At 39.2% G+C, this 21,599-nt stretch overlaps 1 protein-coding gene across 1 annotated transcript in view; it reads right to left on the bottom strand.

Moving 5' to 3' along the window:
- Positions 1-21,599, bottom strand: part of KIF26B (kinesin family member 26B) — a gene marked incomplete at its 5' end in the record, with an annotated part of 298,247 nt that overhangs the window by 108,150 nt on the left and 168,498 nt on the right. The window lies entirely within an intron of this gene.

Here is a 21,599-nt window from a genome sequence, read left to right as displayed (position 1 = left end):
TCTGTTCTAAAATTAAGTTCAGTCACCAAATGGTTCACACAGAATTGTGTCTCATTCATAAGCTTCTGATTAGAAAATGAATGCTTCTGCAATATTTGGATATAAGCAGCCACTGTTAATTAGTATTAAATGCTCAGGTGAATTTGCTGAGGTGTAAGAAGCCTTGCACTAGCTGTTTTAAATTTTTATCACCTCTTAAAACATAAGCCAGTTAAAAAAATTAAAGATGTCCAATGAAAATATTGTTTGCAATGAGATGGAAATGTTCATACCAACTACAGCTGTATTAACCAGTAAGCAGGGAAAACAGTGAAGACCGTTTTTAATACTGTGGTGTTATTCGATAAGAATGCTGGAGTTTGTATAGACTTTGATTAAAAAGCTAAGTTCTGCTGGAACAGAAATATTCAGTACCTTTGTTTTGCAAAATGTTTATTTTTGAGAGACGATTCAACATTCAGCTTCTGTTGCAGCTGTTTTGTTCCAACACATGTGTGTTCTGCACTGCCCAGGGACAACGTTAATACTAACCATGCTGTTCAACAGTTTCCTTTTTGTAAAACGAGCACTTTAAACAGAGCAGGTCAAATGGAGCACTATCTCAAAGGAGAGATGGATATAACAATTCATGAGGCTACTTCCATGTTGTTCGCTTTGGCAGACAAATTGTGACTTAAGATATGTATACAAGTAGTCTGTGCTGACAGTACCTCTTCTTATTTTGCTGAAGTGTGACAGTCAAGACCAAGAATTCTAAACCCTCCTAAATTTTAAGAAGCTTTAGCTCCATTACACTGATATCAGTACATACTATCTAACACTGAACTTACAAAAGCAGTTACATTATTTTATCCCAAGAAGTCAGAGCAAAGAGATCAAACATATATATACACACACACTCATTTCAGTATGCAAGTACCTTGTGTTTGTATTGGATGTCTCAGACACAGGAACAATTTACTGCTGGGCATGCAGTTGCCATATGTCAGCTGATCATGTGCACACTGTGTGCACTGCCACCATGTATTCTTTTAGCCTATGGCAAGTGCAAAGCAGTTCCAGATAGATTAGTTTTTAATAAAAGAAAAACATTCTGAGATTTTCATTGACCTGACACAGAATTACGACTCAGAAGTTTCTGCACCACCTCCTTGTCCTCGTCCTTCCTTCTGACCTAAAGACTGCAGTTCGTAACCTGGCCCTCTCTTTTAAGAGTCTGCTTTCTTTTTCATCAAAATGTATTGGTCAAAACGAAAGCAAAAAGCATGATTTTTTTTCATTTCCTAGCAACATTTTAATGGTTAGAGAGGATTCAATGATTTCAGCTGCCATGCTGTCCATCACTCGCTAATGCTTTTACAAAGTTGTCTGTGCTGAATCAAGATTTTTCTGTACATCTTAGCGTCACTATAAAATTATTCTAAGCAAAATCCTGTACTACGTACAACAATTGAAAATACAAATATTGGCCAAACACACTGAAAAATTTACTCCTGTGGTCAAGCTCAGCAGTCCAATCTTAAATACAGGCAGTGGCTCCACCCACTCTGGTCATACATCTGGTCTCATGGTCTCTCCTCAGGTGAAAATACATTTCTTAAAAACCATTTTCTAAGTTGAATGACAGAGCCATTATCCCTCTTGCCACTAAACGCTTCTCCAGCATTTTCTATTCCTTTTACAAGGCTGACAGTGTAAAACAAACTACTTCTTGACCCAACCAAGACCATAGCTGGCATTTTCTTAAAGAAAAAACATAGTTGGAGGTACCTGGCCTTTTCAAAACCTTAGAACTATATTCTAGCTTGACAGTTACAACCTTTGAGATTTCATTCAAATGGAAGAACCTGCATTTTCCTTTATATTTTTGACCTGCTACTGATAAAATGTACAAAAAAGCAATGAACTATTTCTTACAACTTCATGGGGTTCTCTGGTTTTCCCCAATAAGAGAAAAAAATCATTGCATGGCAGGATAGAAAATCATTTACAAGACCTATCAGATTTGACTGAATTTTGAAGGGGATCAAAAAGCAATAAGCCTCTGGTAGTTCACAGAGCATTTAACTGGTAAGAGAAGGTAACCAGATGTAGGCTGCAGTATGGCACAAACATGTTCAGTGTGGTTTTCTTGTGAGCACATTTACATGAGTAAAATCATTCAGCTTGGGTGGCTAGCATTGCTCTGAACACAGTTGGTCATGCCAGCTGATGGTGATTTGGCCCTGTGATCTAGCACAGGAGGTTAGAAATTTTCACTTTTTACTTTTCAAGGCAAGTCTCCCACACAGACTCTCTCAACTGCCAGACTTCTCACACAAAGTACCAGGCTGGACCTTGGGAGACCTGATGCTGCTGCAGCTCACGGCTTGCCCAGCACAGCCAGCAGCTGTTTAGACTCTGCTCTTTGTACAGGAGCCAGCTAATTTATTTTCATTTACTATCTAGTATAATAGGACTCTGATTTCCCCTTGATACTATGCATACTACTGCAGTAATGGTAATGGCAATGATGGCAGCATGGCTTTACGTATTGACAATAAGCTGCTCATACTCCAAGTTACATTACATCCCACTTGAGCCAAGCGATATCAGATATAAACTATACAGGGGTGCCCAGTGGGCTCCAGTGCAACGCAAACCACTTCTCCACTGTGCGCAGTATGGCTGTGCTAAGGATTGCGTCCACAGAATTGCAGAAGGAACTTGATCCAAATTACATTTTTGAAGTGCATAATTTAAACTGTATTAGACCACTGTGTGGACCCACTCATTCACAACAGAACTGTCTTTAATATCATTTTAATGAATTAGTTTCCAAAATGTAATGAAGATTTAATCCAGTTTAGATAATGTACTTTGGATTCACACCTTCAGTCAATTTGGATTATTTTTCCCTGAGAGTTCCTATGTAAACAAGCAGCTGAAGACTTATTGAAAGCTTACAGGATTTGTGGCAGAGAAAACATTCACAAGATCAAGATCTGACATTGCAGGAGGGGCATTCGAAAGCCGATTAAAGTTCAATCCAAATAAAACCAATGGACTGCTGACAGGAAAGGGGAACTGTTTTAAATGCCCACCGAATCCATAGCAAAGACTGGAGTAATTTCTTGAAAGGACATTCTCTGCTTCCTTTTTTTTAAATACAAGTTTCATAAGGTATATCTTTGGGCAGTAAGAACACTTTTCACCTCCCACCTATGCAGAAATGGTGGTGTATTTTTTCCCTCAAAACTCCATGGGCAGGCTGGGATTTTCAAACACATTCATTGTAGAGTTAACTCCCCTACACTGGAAGCCAATTCATGACTGATACGAACTTTTCTGAAAGCTGAAGATCCTCTGTAGCATTAATTGAAGAAATTAGACTAAATCAGCTTAGAGGTAATTCTGAGATATGAGGGGGCAAAGTATGCTCTTTGGAAATATTTCTAGAGAGGTGAATGAACAGAAATGTCTTAAATCATCCATTTTTAACACAGAACAAAGGCACTGCTAGGGGTGATGCAAAGATTTCTGCTAAGAAATTTATTCACACTACTTATAAGCGATACAAGAATGAAGTTAATGAAACTCCTTAGCCAAAATAAAAGGTATTAATGGAAAGCTCTGTAAATACCTTGCTTAGAGAAGTCACTTGGTATGGTTACAGTATAACATACATAAGGAACAGTTTGAAAATTCATGGTTTCTAAATTAACTTTGGCTGCTCACAAAAAGCAACCTCAAAAACTGAGGACAAATCCATACATCCACTTGTTACTAAGCAATAGTCAAGGAGAAAAACTCACAAAAACAACAAAACAAAGTGATACAGCACTTAAAGAAAAGAACAATAAATAAAGTCTCCCTGCAATACATAATGCTCGCATGCTTCCAGCTCAGAGCGGACTGGGATCTTGTTTGGCATATATTCATATATGATCACGAACTTCAGTCAGCCTGGCTATGCCAACTCATGCCATATTTGCTTTCTCTCACTTTTAAGTAAGAAAACAGACACTGCTAATAAAATCCAAGGGACACCTATTTAGCTTGATAAAATAAATTATTTTTTCACCAACACATCATCCAAGGCAAAATTGGACTCACTGTCGAAGTAGAGGTCAGTAAGGTCAGCAGGTTTATTAGATTCTGAAGGAGATTAGACATTTAAGTGATATTTGAAATATTATTCACACTTGTGTCAGCAAAGATCATCATTGATAAGTAACACTAACTCTCATGATTCGGTATCTGACAAGACCCTTCACCACTGACACCTGAAGAAATTTCCTTAGGTGCATCTCTCTGTATAATTATTCATTACTGGAGTTTCATATTACACTATGATGCATCCAGTACTTATCACCCTTGGAAACAGAATTCCTAATTCCTAATCATAGGGGCCAGTGAGCTAGCATATCAGTTTGTGTCAAATTAAAAACTGGAAATATACTCACTTTCATATCCTATTTTCAACAAATGGCTCTCAAGCTATGGATGTGAAACAGTCATGTACAAGCAAACTTTAATGTAAACATTAAAACTAAAAACCTATTTTTCTTCTTTATTTGGAGGCATACATTTTATTTTATAAAACAAATACTCTCCCCTGGGTGCACCATCCAAGGAGTAAGGTATGAACTTTATATGTGCAAAGGATGGCTTACCAGAAGATGTGATATTTTGACAAGCCCAAGGGAGATTAATGATCTTCCCTAGTAATTAAAACTTATCCAAAACTGCCTTACCAGCTCTACCTTAGTGCTGGGTTAGAAAACAGATGGAAGTTTAGTTTGTAGATCGGTGTCCTGAACAAACTCTCTAAGCATATTTGTGCAGATACATGACTAGTTATAAAATACATCTACACTTGTGACCAACAGTGTTTGTTCCCCATCATGAAACACTCATATCCTTTGGTCTCAGGTTGGGCACCTGAAAGTGAAAGACACCATTACTCACTCACCTTCAAAACAAAAGCCCGACCAATTTAATTATTTTTTTTTTAAACCCCAGCCATAACTCTTCTGTAGAAAAATTAGAAATTCTTGACTGCCACCTACTAAGTAAAATGTAGTCTGCATAGGTTTTTTTAGTTAACTGATGGAATGTCAGACAAAAATATACTGGAAGCATGCCATTAGTTTTGATTATTTCCAACTCAAATGTTTGCAAATATGGATTCATGGTGTATTTTCTGTTTTGGGTAAATATGTTTATATAAAGTGAGTCATTGTATCTTATAAGTCTTCATGTACAGCAAAATTACAACCATGCAGGCTTTTCTTCTATGAGAAAAGCCACTCTTGATTTTCAGTTACACAGGGTCACTAAACAGTTGCTTATTCTCCAGGATATTTAGTTACTGAATTATGTCAGTATGTTGCCTATACAAACTGGACACAAGGCACTGAATGGGATGTTCACAGTTTCAAATTACAGGGATCTAACCTAGCATCTATGAATCATCACCAGAAGTGATTCTCTTTCTCCGAATAACCTGTATAGGTGATGCAGGCTCACTAAGGTGACATTACAGCCAAGCTGACCTGAGTACTATCACCAAAAGGGGAGGCTGCATACCCTCCCTTGCTTTTTTTCTCAAATTTACTTTGGCTTGGCTCCTACTGCTTTAACCTTCTGTGCCAAAGGGTGCGCTAAGTCATGCTTATATTTTACATGGCTAATATGCCTGAATTACTATGGCAAGCACTTCCCCAACCTTAAAATCTGAGGCACATGGTACTAAATGCAGTCCCGTGAAAAATCTCATCTGTTTGTCTGGAGGGAAATGATCTGGCCAGGAGCCATGGCCTCCTTTGTGCTATGCCCTTCTTTGCACCTTCTAAAGCAAAGAGAACAGAGATGCTTTACAGGATGTTTAACCAACAAGTGAACAGCTGTGCTCTGCTGCAAGGGGCCAGGTTGCCTCTCCACCAGCTGCTGCAAACCGGCGGTACGACCCGAGAAGCATGTTCCATGGCAGAGTGAGAACAACCTCCAAGGGCTTTTTCTTGTATCTCTACATGGAACAGTTTTTCCTCATCCAGACTGAAAGCAAAAGGACAGAGCAACAAATCTTGCAGTTGGCTTGCCATATCCCTTCCCTGCCTTCCAACAGGACTTGTGAGCTACAGACAAGAATCAAGGCAACTTTACTCCACTTTAATTCTCTGTGTGGCCTTACCCAGGGCTGTGGTGTTACAGCCTAGTAAGACATGTAAAGAATGAAATAAGAATCCTCAGAGGAACATTTCCTGGATTTGTAGTTCCAGTAAGATTCTTAGTATTTCTGTTTAATTATTTTACAATGCCTTAAAATCTGGAGATAATTTGAGCTTTCTGCTTATGCTGTAGAAGGTATAATAAACATCCCTCTAATGCCCAGTAAACACTTGCCCCTTATTGTTCTCTTTATTTTATGCATGCATTCAATTTCATAGCAACAATAAAGCTGTCCCAGGCTGCAATCTTTCACTTCTTGGGTGGTTAATTCAGATGTTTTGGCCACAGTGCCTTAGTGACTGTGCTCTCCCCTGGAACTATATAGTAACTGTCCAGAAACTCATTATTTTTAACTTACTTAATTCTAACAGAGTCAAAATAGGGCTTCAAACTTTATCCAGGACAAGTCTTATAAAATCTGAGGCTTGTTGCCTACAGGCAATCTTAGTGAAATTAACAGCTCAGACCTGAAGTTAAAATTTGTGTCAATTCACTGGCAACAGGGCTGCTCCTAGGTTACACCAAAATAAAGATGATGAATATGCCTGAAGACCAATGGCTTAAGGAGAAGCTCTAAGTCCTACACAAGTATATACTGCAAAACAGAGGACTCATATTCTACACAGCTGTTATTTGGGTGAAGCTCCCAGTTTTAGAGAAGGATATGACAAAATATGAAACAAACCACTTCTCATGTCGCTACTGTTCGATCAATGAGATTTTCTTCACCAGGTATCACTGTATTCCAGTAAAGATCTTTTTACCTAACCTAAAAGTTCTCAAAAACCCCTGATTTAGTGACAGATGTCCTTCTGTCTTTGACATCATCATTAATTAGCTCCCATCCATAGAGCCAATGTTAACCAAAAAAGTAAAAAATCAAATGAACTATGACATTCGGAATGTCTACAAGAAATCATACCTTTGTCCAATAGTACCCATCAAGAAAACTACACCTTGACTTAATAGCTTGACACATTTCGCTAGAGAAAGATCATTTCTGCTTTCTTTCCTTTCTTTCCATGTTCAACACTCAAATGCAGAAGATAAATCACTAGTCTTTTTTTTTTTTTTTGAGTGGGTAGAGGTTGTTTTTATTATTAATTTAGCTTATTTTTCTCTCTGAAAAATGCTTTTATAGAAAATGGTAGTCAGACAGATGACAGTGTTCACAGCATTATTCTGTTCCTGGAAAGCTCTGAGGACAAGTTGGATATGTGTCACTGCATGCTTAATGCATGAAGCAAGCTGAACCATTATACTTGGATAAAATAAAATCAGATGTTTAGAACTAGTTTAATATGGGAAGAAAACCAGCTACTTTTACTATAACTCAGATTAATTCAAATGTAAGCACTTACCAATTACTGCCATGGTTACTTGGCAATGCATCTTCAAATCCCATGGGGAAACTGAATAGGCAGGAGACTGACAACCACCAGGAGACCAGAGTAGCTTTAATTTCAGTTGCACAGAGCTGAGAGCAAGAGCACTAGTATCTTTCAAGGAAAGGTCAGAAACAAACTCTGCCCAGCTCAACTTTGGGCATTAAGAAGCATTCCTGTACATACTAAGGTTTTAGATTCTAAGGTGCTGGCATTGCTACTAAGAAAGGAGATGTGCACTGGTTTATATTTGTACTGTTACTGTGTAAAACAAGAAACACATGCAGATCTGTCAGTCTTCAAGTATTAGCTGGAAAATATTAGGGATTATAGATGTACAGTTACACTATCTTCTCCTGATAGTACCACCAGGGAAGGTTGGCAAACAGATTTTCCCTGTGTCTGGGCAACCTAGCAAAGTTCAAGCCATGGGACAGGACTCCTGCTTAGCCAGCCCCTAGTCGACTCTGCTCATGAGCAAGAAGTAATGACAGTTATGACAACTCAAAGGCGTGACTAACAGAAGTTTTGCAATGAGAGGCCCACAAACCACTGGCCATTTAATAACAGTCCTTAAAATCACATAAAACAATTTCTTTAACTGTAAGTTTTATGGAGCTTATACAATTACAGTTATTCTATTACCTTGGATGCTAAAACCTGACCACACACTGTGTGGAAAGCTATTTTGCTTCATCTCTGTCCCATTCAGCAAAAACCTCTCATAACACCAGGAGGAAAAGCAGCCAGCACACAGATTCACAGTCCATTTTGTCATTGTTTAACTTTCCGGCTGGCAGAACAATTAAACACACACATAAAAAGGCCAAAAGGCAGGTAAGCTTTGCAGGGTTTTTTGCCTCATCAATATTTTGGAGGCCAGCACATTTAAAATAACACCAGCATACAAATGGTAAACTATTCTGACAACACAGATGCACTGAAATTCAATGGACTTAAAACCAGCTCTGACAAGCAATCTCCTGTCCTAGTTAAAAATATTTCCTCTAAGAGTTCCTGTTAGTTTTGTCTTGTACTTATTTAAGTCACCACCATGAGATAGTGATAATTCTTTGAGACAAGTTTTCAACTGCTGGAGACTATCACCATTGCTATGTATCATATGCTAAGGTCCAAGACTGAGGTCCTCCTCTTAACAGACTGCACACATGCTAAAATTAGTCCAGCTCCAACAGCTTTCAAGCAAAACAGACAAAACAAAGGCAAGAAATGTTGTGATCCCACCCTCCATGGAGATATGCTGAAGCATAAAGAAATTCACAAACAGTAGCAAATAGTAATTTAATCTAGATCTCCTCAGCAGATTCACACAAATAATTACAGTAGTTTTGGAGGTGCCTAAAAACTTCCCCCCAGCACCTATGAGGAAGGTACCGAGATTATAGAGTCAGGCTCTTCAAACCAGGGCATGGGATGAGAACAGCTAATGGGCATGTGTTAATACTAGAGAAGTTTCGACAGGGTATAAGGAAAAGTTCACCCTGCGAACAGGCAAGCCAGACTGTTTAGACTTTGTCCTTGGGGAGGTTTAAGACCCAAATGGATAAAGTGCTGGGCAACGTGTCTGACCTCAGAGCTGAGTCTGCTTTGAGCAGGGGGTTGGATTAGAAGCATTCTGAGGTCCCTTCCAGCCTCTCTGATCCAGTGATGCTATGAAAGAAATGTTACTACAGTTCTGAAAGCAACAGACTTTATTTTTTATTTCAAAATCTGTCTCTGAAACATTTCAACAAAATCACTTAGCATCAAGTGTCAGCAATTTACTCAATCAAAAATTAAAGTTTTCACTTTTTGAATATTAATTTAAATATAATGGAAGCAAATGTCAAATTTCTATTTCAAAATGAAAAAGTTAATAACAACTACTTTTTGCAAGGGTATAACCAAAACACATTAAAAAATTTCTTGATTCTTGTTCACTTTCTGGGAGGATTTAAGCTAAATCAGCAGAAGCTGATGAAGTAATTTAATTCAAATGAAATCCACATTTCTTGTTGGGGAAAAAAGTTGACAAAAATTTCACCCAGGTCACCTTCAATGTTATGTTATAAGACCTTCTATCTCTACTGAAGATTCGGGAAATAATTATACACAACACTAAGTGTCCTCATGTCCTACCATCTGCAGGGGAAGTCCTGTGTGCCCAACCTCTTGCAGGAATGCTCAGCATTCTGCTAGCTCAGACCCCACCTCCTCTGGGAGCTGACCTTAATATTTAACCTACTTTAATCATGCTACAGAATGAATTATTACAAAAACTTATGAAACTGAAAAACGCTATTACTGTTGGCAATTACTGTTAATTTTTAAACAAACTTTTTGTTCTTGTTTTTTCTATTTCCAGTAAAGTGAAATAAAAAACCAGCATGAAATTAAATACACCACACAAAGTAGTAAGACATTGCCAGAAAGAAGTAATGTGTACAGATGTGTGACACATGCACCAACAAGCAGAATTTGTAAGAGATGTAAAGCCATTAATCTGCAGCTTTTTGCTTATTACCTGTACAAATTTCAGTGAAAGCCAATTAATTTTCAGTTCTGAGAGCACTTCTCAGTTGGGCTTACTGCTAAACTGAACAAGTATTTTTGTTTCTTAGGAAAACTAAAATTTTGAATATACCTCTAAAAACAACAACAACAAAAATTTACAATGGTTCAAAATTTTATGCCAAAAGCATTTCTCTAAATGCATCCTGTCACATATAAAGAAGACAGAGAAATGTATTCACTGTTTCACTTCACTTGGATCTCAACTTCCTTTGTGATTTGTTGATAATACCCATATTTGCACCTCTGTTCCACCTGAGCAAAGTGCCAGTAACTCATGTTCAATATTGATAAAATACAGCTGAGACTGATGGGTGTGTGCAGGGAAGGAAATTTGAAGAATTAGCAAGGGTCTTGTGTTCTTCCATGTCACCAAAGGGACTGAATCTCTCAGTCTCATGGGCCCATGTTAGGTATGACAAATACAATTGGCAATATTAGCCAGGAAAAAAAAAATTCTCTCTTAAAATGTATAGAAAACTAACCCTCCTCTTTCTTTTTAGAAACAGACCTTGCTATTGTGATATATTTTTATCATCTTCAGGCCAGAATATTGCTGTTTACTCTAATGAGAGCTAGACATAAATATTTCCCTTGGTGCTGTCAGAACGAAAGCTCATTTCCCAAACAGGGAGGTTCAGCCATAACTCAGAGCTCTCCTCTTGCCATCCTATTGTCTTTCTTCACCATTCTCTACACAAGGGTTAGGAGCATGATAAACTTTCTGTTCCTTGTCTTTCATAAGACAAATCATGCTCAGTAAATACCTGAAGCTTTCCCAGAGATGTCAGCTCCCTGACACAAGACATCAGGCCACTGCATTGCCTTCATGAGAGCAGAATCACTTCTCTGTGAAGGTCTGTCTTTGACAACAAGGTCTGGAAAATTGGTTCATCTACCTCCTTTATAATAAATACCCCATAGTCAGGAAATCAGAATATCAAGCTAGGAATCTTATGGACAGTTTTCTGTTGGACTTGGAAAACATTTTCAGGACTTCTTTTCCTACACACCTACCTCAGAAATTCCTACAGTTGCCAAAGTACACCTGTATGGTTCTACAATACATTTTATCCTGCTCTTCCATTTGCTATACAGAAAAATCTTATCAACACAGGAAGTAAGATTCAGGACTGCCTGCAGCCAGATCCTACAATGTCTTCTCTGTAACAAACAGCTGCAATTTAGCCCCTGTCATATAGCACACTAAAAAAAAAAAAAAAAAAAAAAAAAAAAATACATTCTTTTATGCCAGACAGAGGATAGAAGAACTGGAGAAAGACAGCACCCAGGAAAAACTCGGCACTGTGATACTCTAGTTTTGGATGGTAAATCTCTACTGTTTTGACAGGAATACATCAACAGAAGCCTGGAATGCAGTGTTGGTAAATCAAGCCCTCTGCAATGAAGAGAGCACAATGATGTGTTTTGTAGAAGTCAGGCCCTGAAATCAAAGATGAAAATGCACAGTCAGGAAAAGTGGAGAGAGGGGTGGAGAGAGAGAGAGAGAGACTGAGAGAGAGAGAGAGATGACTTATAAAGGTGCAGAAAACAGTATCTCTGTAATATCAAAGACTAAAACACTTGAGCTGAGTTTCTGCAAATGTCATGTGCTGTGGCTTCTTCTGTTAAAGAGCATGCAGCTAGACATTGGCTAGGCACCCCATTAAAGGCTCTTGATCAAATACTGTAATTTAACTTGACACTTGTCAAAGTGCTGTGCAATAGAATGACACACAACTCCAAATTTCATAAATGTCTTTGTGCACTACTGCAACACACTCAAAGCAAAGCCTTGGTGATACCAGGAACAATATGGACTACCTCAGATTAGAGAAATATGGGAGGAGGTCAGCAAATAGTTTATGCATCACAGCAGTTCCTATGGACCGTAGATGGTATCCAAGGGAAAGTCACCCTATCACTTACTGTGCTTCCATATCACACAGAGGATTATACATTTGTTGCATCCAACTTCTTATGGAGTTGGATGAAGAAGCTGTTTACTGATCAAAGACTTTTTATGCATCCCATTACAGGGTGGATGATGTTGCAACGTATTCTTGAGAAACCCACCAAAGAGGTTATGGTTCAAATATCTTAAATGGTTTTATACAGCTATCTCAAAAAAATCAATCCAGTTGTGCATAATTTATGTTACTGTTGACTTTTAAACCAGAAGCATTCTCTTTCTTTCTAATTTCAAGGAGCAGATGGATGCAATCTTCTTCCAGAACTGTCCATCTTCTAAGCTCAGGTTGCCTCATATTTCCAGGGATAGAGCTTCATAGTCAAATTTCTTTCACTGTGGTTCCTCTCAAGAATGCTGGCTCACATCTTGGGGACATTTTTTCAGAATAAAGGCTTTACAGAAGAAAACTTAAGAGTATATACTGCCTAGAGTACTACAAGGAATCAGTTTAGCCTTGGGGAAGGACCCCAAAACCTATCAGCTGATATTAGAATTAAAGCAGTGTAGCTTTTCACATTTTTTGAGAAAAACACTCATGTACATTGAAGCCTTGTAGTCTGGGTTATTGGTTATCTGGAAAAGCACATCCTGCATACAGAAAAAAATGAGTATATGCTGCTTTTCAGACCAGGAGATAAGAGAGATTAATTCGTTCCTTTTGGTCTACTACAGCTACCTGCAGCAAGGCACAAGAAGTACAGGTGATCCCTCACCTTGTGTTTGCAGCAAGAAAAGCCCTTACTTTCCATTCTGAAAATTTGATTGTCCTGCTACATTCAATATATTGGGCATCTAAAATAACAATAAACCCCTTAACACAATGGCTAGCCAGAAAATAAAACCTGGAATTTAGTTTCCAATGTCACAGGACTTCTCTCACTTGAAATGCTTTTACCCAATTTGAACAAGAGAGGATGGAAACCTTACTGAGTGGATAGAGCAGTTAAAATGAAGTTGCCCGACTGATCTGGCACGTCTGGGGACACCTCCTCGTATTAAAGAACTCTCCAGCTTCTATGGAGTAAAACGTTCTCCTGTTGAAGCTTCAGATCAAAATGAAAACTTCATTCTATCTGTAAGGTATTGATCCACTTGAGACTTATTTAAGCTGTCTAGCTTTATCAGTTCAGGCCTCCTGGGCTCAAAACAAAACTGTGCAGTACTCTGAGGAGCCTCAGGCAGACTCTCTCTTCATCCTCCCACCCTGATTCTTCTGTGTCCTAATACCCAGCAAAAGTAGATTGCAATCAGCCCTCTCTAAAGGCTGCTTGCAGATACCACCATATCATAGCACTTCCCTTTCTCATAACCAAAACAACCCTTTACCCTCTCTCTCGAGTCACACAGTTTAAAACCAATCCTTTGTCTTTACCAAGACCCATCAGACTCGCAGTGAAGAGTGAGGCTGATAGAGCAGCTGCTCTATCAGGGGACTCCTCCACACAGCTTTGGCACACCGCCTCACGGCCTCCCATGCTCTCAGAACTGAGGTTATTTTTAGTAAATCTTCTCGTTTGTCCACTTGCAACATCACTGTAAACTGTGGGCATCACTGAAGTAGCCTCACTCAAGCAGTCACTCAAAAATGAATGTTGTAACTCAGAAGGAGTACTTTAGCTTAAAGCAGCTGATAACACAACCTTTTTATATCACAAGAAATATTTCATTAAATCCCTAAATATAAATTTTATTATCCTCCCTGATATGGTGCCTCAGTGGGTATACAATGGATGTATACTGTGTGTCCACATTGCAAAAACACTGTAAAGCTGATACAGACAAGCCTTATCTTATGCCATAAAAATACATATTTTTTTCCCCGTCTAAACATAAGTTATCCCACTGCGATTTCAGCAGTATAGTTATAACAAATAACCTTAGAGTGTAGGTATTTATCCTGGTACGGTTTATTTCCAAACATCAAGGGGAATAAGGGAATATAATATAAAGTACCACCTAATGATAAAATTGCAATTACACAAGAACATCTGTACTGAAGTAATTATTTTGGCAAGAAGAAATATGCCCCACAACAAAAATGGCTGCTTTATATATATGTGAACACACATATGCACTACAGCCAGTTCACTTTCCCCTGTACAATTCAACACCCACACCAGCCCAGCATTCACAAACCAAAGAACACCTGCGCTGTGGAGCACAGGACAGGGAGTCAGTTTAGGGCTTATTTAGCTTGGGCAAATGTCATGACACTACTTCACACCTGAGCTAGGACCGCACAACTCTGTGCCAGACAAAGCTACTGGCCCACAGATATCTCTTCTTCAGTCATCAATACCACTGACTTATTTTTTCTTTCATTATGTGCTCCTGTAGTTATTTTACATATATGTCATGTTACCTATTTTTTGCTTTGCCTGGTTACTGCCCCATCAGTTTGTTTAATCAAATAATATTGGCAACACAGCAGGTGGATGAAATGCACGCAGCTCATCACTAACACGCTGTTGCCCATTCAGGGGTCATGTTACAGTCCTTATTCTATTATTAGCTCCTGCCCACTGCATTGTTAAGACTTCCGTTTGCCATTCTGTTTCCTGGGCTAGAGCACAGTAATACTCCCCCTTGGATTTATTTTCTGTTCTTGATATCTACTGCTAAAAATTAAGATATGGAAAGAAGACCCATGGAACACATGAAATGGAATTAGACAGCATTTTGTACCAGGAGAAACAGTGTATCTGCAGGGTCTTTTTTGAATGGTTATATTTCACATCTCTAACACTGCACGGAGACACACTGATCACATTAAATGCAAATCAATGTTAGGGGCCATTTCAATGAATCTCAGGAGATAAAATTGTGCTCTGAAGCTCACAGAGGCCAATCTTAGTCACTTGTTTCTGAACATATGATAAATTTGCTGTGCAAGTTCAGTTTCGCAAGGACCTAAGCACTGTGATAAGTGCTGCATGCCTTTAGCTCCTACTGAAATAATGGGACCTTGAGGGGCTGGACAAATTTCAGGAACAGGCATTTTCCAAGTTATTAAAGGGATTTCTGTCTGTGGACCTGATCCCACACCATGATGTATGCCCTGTATTGCTGCTGAAGGAACCAGCAGCAGAAAATACTCATTCTCTTGAACAAGGAGATTACAGGAAGCCCTAATGTTAGAACAGAAGACAACAGCTTGTGAACAGAGCTTGTCAATACAGCTGTTAGGAGGCTCTCAGGAAAGTGGGCTGGTGGGGCAGTCAGCCAAACTGGGGTTACCACGGTGTGTTAGGAGGGCAAGACATGATTACACTATCATTATTTACCAAGTGAGATGCAGAATTTTTTCAAGCATGATTGAATTGCATCAGCCCTTGAACACCTGGCTGGGAGTAAAAATGGCTCACAAGCACAGAGAAGCTGGCTGCCATTACTGCAGATAAACTCACTACCACGAGAACTTCAAGAACAATATATTTGGTAATTAAATGAGTATAAATATAGGGCATGTGACCATGCCATCTCCCCTTCTCTATCTGATGCCACAGGAAAAAGTGGAATGACAAAAACAAAGCTTATTTTCACAATCTTTTCCACCAAGATTAAATAAGATTACACCAGAAGCAGAAGGGCAGTCACACTGGTTTATATGAGGACAGTGCTGTGATATTGTAAAGCTGATTGGAGAGAAATAAAAAAAAAAAAAAAAAAAAAACAGGAACTCAAAAAAAGTATCTCGATAGCCTATTTTAAGGAATCATCTTATATAACAGGAAGCAAGCAGACTTATTCTGGATGCTTGAACACCGTCTGTCACATTGCCACAAGCAAAGGAAGTATAAAGAAGTATGTGTGACCATTTGAGGACTGTTAGTTTTAATTAGTCTGTATAATGTTGGTTACATAAATCCTTGCAGGTTGAGTTAGAGGAAGAAAGTGCCATGGAGATTAAGCCTACGTAATATCTAAATAATTCCAAAACTATGAGGAAAATAGGTCTTTCCCTGCAAAAGGCAAGCTCAGAGATGAGGGCGGCAGTCAGTGCATGGTATTTACAGGCACTAGCCACTAACATTGGTCTGAATTCTTCAGGGCAGGAATATACGATTTCAGGGAAGCAGGGGATATGTGGCTGCTCCTTGGCAAAGGAGCACTTTTCTTTCTAAAAGCTAATGAGTGAAGCGTCAGCTATCTATGTACAATTTAGCTGGAATCCTAGAAGGGTCCCTCGAGGTTGTGGTATACCAGCTGGCTCATTAGCCACTACCCCAGCTTAGCCTGCAAGTGCTACAGTACCGCCCAGAGCTGCTGGTGCAGAGCGCCAACACGCTCGCTCTACCATTTCTCTCTACTAGCACAGATATGTAACACAGAGCAGGATGCCGTCCTCAGTTTCTTAGGTTTCTTGGGGTTAGAATTTAGCTAATAGCTTTGGTCACAAACAGAATTTAGGATAAAGGGATGTACTAGAATTTTGAAAAGACTAGTGAAACATGTCAGTGCCTTAAAACCACATGTACATATTTTTTTTAAGCTTTAGCATACATGGAAAGAGAAATAAAATTGTCTGTATCAGATTAAAAAGAATGTTGTGTCTAACTCAAACCAGAATTTTGTTGCTTTCATTTCCGATGCCAAACCAAAAAATAATTGTTCATACAACTTTAGTTACTAACCCGATGGGAGTTAAAGGAGGAGTTGCATGGACACTACCCAGGTTTGTGGAGCTTTACCCCAACCAACCACTGGCTGTTTCTCCCAAGATTGCTCAGGTGTATAGATCAGAAGTAGTACATACCCAAAAATGCAATGCCACAGAAAAACTTTGCAAACCTAAAGGAAAAAAAGCCCATAATTTAGGCAATAACATATAACCATGCATAATACATCTGGGGCAAATTTTCAGGAAATCGAAGTTAGTGTCATTCCACATACTTTTGTATGATTTCATAGCAGCTGGTTCAATAGACAGCTTGAAATTTGTCCCACTCTTTATCCCGATTAGATACAAAACTAAGAACCTCCTAATCCACAAATGACTCTTAAAATAGGAGAAAATACATGAAAGGATGAAATGAAAATATAAATAAATATAGCAAATTACAATAACTGAATATCACTAAAGCTTAATGTAATGCTTTACTGATTTCTATCCATTTTGTTCTTGGTATGCTGATTCAAAAAGAGAAAGACCCATTTAGGCACGTCTTTCACATGTAATATTAAGCTTCCCTTCATGAAAAACCATCTGCAAATCTCAATACTTGAAACTTTTCATAGTGACTAATGTATAAACCAAGGAAACATATTGTTTTGATTATACTTTTTAAATGGGCATATTGAAAGTTATAAAAGAAGCAAAGAAGGTAATAAAACTCCTCCGATTCACCATCCAAATAACTATAATCACATTACTTACATTGCCCTCCAATCCATCATTATCATTACTACATTATGGCTAGATAATCAAATGCAAGAAACTTTTCTTCATGTCTGATAATAAAACGCTTTGCTCAGATGTTCCTGGTTAGAGCTGCAGCTTTCCTCATGGAAATGCAACAGTATGGAGGTGAAGAAAGAGAGCCATCAGGATCCCCAAATCCAAAGGGACAGTGAAAAGCTGGAAGGAATGGAAGTCACAACTCCCTGGGCACACACTATCACTGCCAAACAGATTTCATCTGAGAAGGTGTCGCGACTGAATTTCACGGTAACTTCCCACACAGTACCTGCTCTACCGGTATGTTTCTTGTTTATAGGAGGTTTTGAATAGCATGTTACAAATGTCTCCCTGCAGCTTACTGAAAGAAATTGCATCCGTTTCTCTCTTCTGTGCTATCCAACGTGCAAGTGCATCTGTGAAAGAGCAAGATGCACAGCATGTGTGTAACTGGGAGAGGCAGAGAGGGATTCAAACACCTGCTGGGACTCCATTTAACCTGTAACTCAAGCTTTTCCTTGCAGAAAGCTGAAGAGGTTAAGCCTTTAAATGTACACTGGTTTTCTATACACACATGCACAGAATGTAATTTTTACCTCTGTAATGAAATAAGCTAAATATAATTTACATAGCAATGTACCCATAAACATGTATAGCTGTAGCACATATTTCTCTTATGTACATGCAAACCTGGGCTGTTGGAATGGCTGATGGAAAGGGCAAGTCCAATTACTGCAGTGCAAAAGCCAAGGCTCACAAGAGCCTTGCAAGGCTCAAGCCAAGATCAACTGCATTTACCTCTGCTGCCCTGCTGGTCATGGCTTGTCATGTTGGGACAGCAAGCACACCCCTGAAGAGCTGCTTTTTCAAGATTACCAGTGATCCAATTTACAAAACATATCCACAAAGAATTATGTTGGCACAAGGGAAAGGAAGGGGAAGAGGAGTCAGTATACTGTAGCATGAAATCAAGGTGTAGCCAGAAGTGTGATGAGGAGTGATTCCATGTCCCCTCTCTTTTCCTGTGCCACCATGGACCTTTTGTTTTATCTTCCCCCCAGCCCCCATTAATGCTCTCCCAGCTGTTGCAATAAAGTGACTTTCAGTTTCACTTCTCTAACTAGTTTGATTTAAGCATGTTTGCAAAAACTCCCCTGAGATTTTAGAATTACTGTTGAATGTCTCCTTATTCATGTAACGATGGAGCCTGCTCAGGGTTGATGATATACCATGCAGGCTTGAGGATCTGAGGTTTGATTTTTCACTGCTTTGCAAACTCATCAATTGTTTACACCTGCATAAAATTCAGATGATAAAGAATTTTAAACTCGGCCTAGGTATAAATGTTTGCACAAGAGACAGAATGTCAGAGCAAGCAAAGCATGCCCTTATAGCAACAAAGAAAGACTGAGCAACTCCCTACAGCTGCAAGAACCTCAAGTGATGGCATTTGCATAAACTCCTAGTAGCATCACATTGCACATAGTGTGCACAGTGAATTCACCACAGTCTGCTTAGAAGAAAGGCATTGCCAGTGGCATTAACAGCACAAAGGGGATACGATTGAAAGCAGCAGCAGGAATATATCACTAAGGGAGCACCAGGACAGTAGGGAAGCCACACACTCCACAACTGTGGCCTAGACAGGCAGAACTGTCTCAAGGATTCGGTGCAGTTTGCAATTTCTCTGAGGTTCCCTCTTTCCCAGGAAAAAAATATATCAGTGTAGCCCAATATCACAGGTTTCGTTCAAAGTAAAAACATGAAGACGTAATGAACAGGAAAAAAAGGACATTATTACCATACATATTATTGGATGTGCAAGATGCTGGTGACACATTCTTTTTAAAAAAAGCCCACAAACACAATAACATTCTTCATCTTTTTCCTAAGCTTGTAGAATCTTCTCATACTTTCCTGTAAAACAAACCAGAATAAAGTCTTCTTATGAAAACTTCTAAAGTTTGTCTGATATGCATCGCTGTCTCTAGCAAAACCAGACTGATACTGCATAGGATCAAAGGATAATTCAGGTTGGAAGGGAGATCTCTAGCCCATCCCCCTGCTCAAACCAGGGCTTTGGTGTTCCACACTGAGCTCCTTCCAGCTTGTTCATCTCTCTTGCACTGGGAGGCCCCAAGCACAACACAGTGCCTAGACACATTCTAATGTGTGCTGAGCCAAGAGGGATAATCACTTCCCTTGCCCTGCAGCTCCACCCCTGTTGGTACAGCCCTGGATGCTGGTGCCCTCCCTTGCTGCCAGGACAGACTGCTGGCCGTGCCTCCTCGGTGCCCAGCAGGACCCCAAGTCCTCTAATGCAGAGCTGCTCCCCAAGAAGCCAGGGCCTGGCCTGCTGTGACACAAGGGCTTCATCTTGGCCAGATATACAGGTGTATCTGTGATATACTGTGAAATTGAGAACTGATTTTTCAGAGTTAAAAAAAAACAAAACAAAAAACAACCAACAACCAAACAAAAACAAAACCAACATCAGGAAAGAAAAAGAGGTCCAGGAACGTATTATTCTTTCAGAGAACCTAGGGGTGATGGACTCTGAGACCTCCTCTCTTCTCTCACAGTAAGATTGATTGCTCCAGTTGTGTGTGTGTGTGTGTGTGGTATTTTCCCAGTCAAGTGTTTAATACAGGGAAAAGTCAAGCTCCCACACTACTTTGGGATGATTATTCCAGGGAGTAATAACTGAACTCTCATTCAGGAAATTGTTCCCAATATTCAGATTAAGTTTTTCTTTGTTTTGTTTCCTCCATTTACTTATGGCTACAACTCATCCTTTATGCTCAGTAATTACTCTTTTCTCCCACTTTGGGGGAGTTACTTCCCTCAAATATCTGTGGTCTGTTCTATCCCTCAGGCAACATTAGTCACCATTTAGCCAAACTATGCACATTTAGTCCTTTTTGTTAGCACTCCATAATTATTCTTAATCCCCTCTTCTGAACTCCCTGATTCCTCAGTCTCTGTCACAACACTGCATCCAGTATTCCCCATGTTCCTGAATCATAACACTGGAGAGAGGAACTCTCCTTTCTGCATCCCAGTGTTTCTGAAAATATAGAATATAGTTTAGCTCTTGCATACTGCGTCTCTCTGTCCCTATGTCTTCTTTGGCATTATTGCTTCCCAGTGCCAAATCCTGCTTTCCTTACCCACATGGCTAGCCCAACTGGAGTGAAGCCCACAAACAGGATTAAGAGTTGGCTTTCTCTTCCATCCAAAACTGTGTTAATTTCTCTTAGTCTCTTTTTTTTTATTATTTTTTTTAAATTCATATCTCTCTCCTTCAAGGTTTAGTACAATGTTCACTATCACTATCAGTAATAAAATGGTCCAATTTTGAGTGGTTTCTACATGGTTTCAGTAATAGTTTCTACACGGTTTCAGTAGTAGCTAAAGCTACTGAATGTTAAGCATCTAAAAACCAAAAATCTGGCTTAAATACTAGGAACAATATATTGTGCTCAAGACAATATGTTTGAGACAATGCAGAGGCTGATATTTAGGAATCAATTTTCTTTCCAAGTACGGCGTTTTCAGTGCTGAATACTTTAGTTCCAATAACAAGGTAGGCATAATTATGTCTCACTATTGCCCTACTTTATTTTTAGAAATGCAACAGTTCTGTCACCATGGGTGCTTTCTGTAAGTGTTGGCTGTAAAAAACCCCTGACTTCTATAAAGTAACAGCAGTGCCCTGCTGCAACTAATGCTCTTAATAATCAGCTAGTATTTAATAAAATACTGATTCTGAGTATTCAGTGACTCACTGAAACAACAAGGATTCACTGCTGGTATCAGTGGCTCTGGCTGATACCATTAAAAGCTCTGAAATGCTAAGGAGGTGGCTCTGAATCATACTGACTCGGGAGATGAGTATAAAGGCAAGGACTGGGGAGCAGGTACAGCACATATTTATGGGGTACATTTTAACTCCCACAGAATCAATCCTTCTCAGTGGCTACAGCATATGTTGAGAGAGTGGAGAACATATCTTTTTCTCCACCCATCGGGATGCTTTGTACCCTTGAAGAGGTAAAAA

Source organism: Athene cunicularia (assembly GCF_003259725.1).
Source record: "Athene cunicularia isolate RWA chromosome 3 unlocalized genomic scaffold, athCun1 chr3_part1, whole genome shotgun sequence".
In the NCBI taxonomy this organism is placed as follows: Eukaryota; Metazoa; Chordata; class Aves; order Strigiformes; family Strigidae; genus Athene; species Athene cunicularia.
The sequence above is the reverse complement of the archived record's forward strand: the minus strand, read 5'-3'. Positions and strand labels throughout refer to the sequence as shown.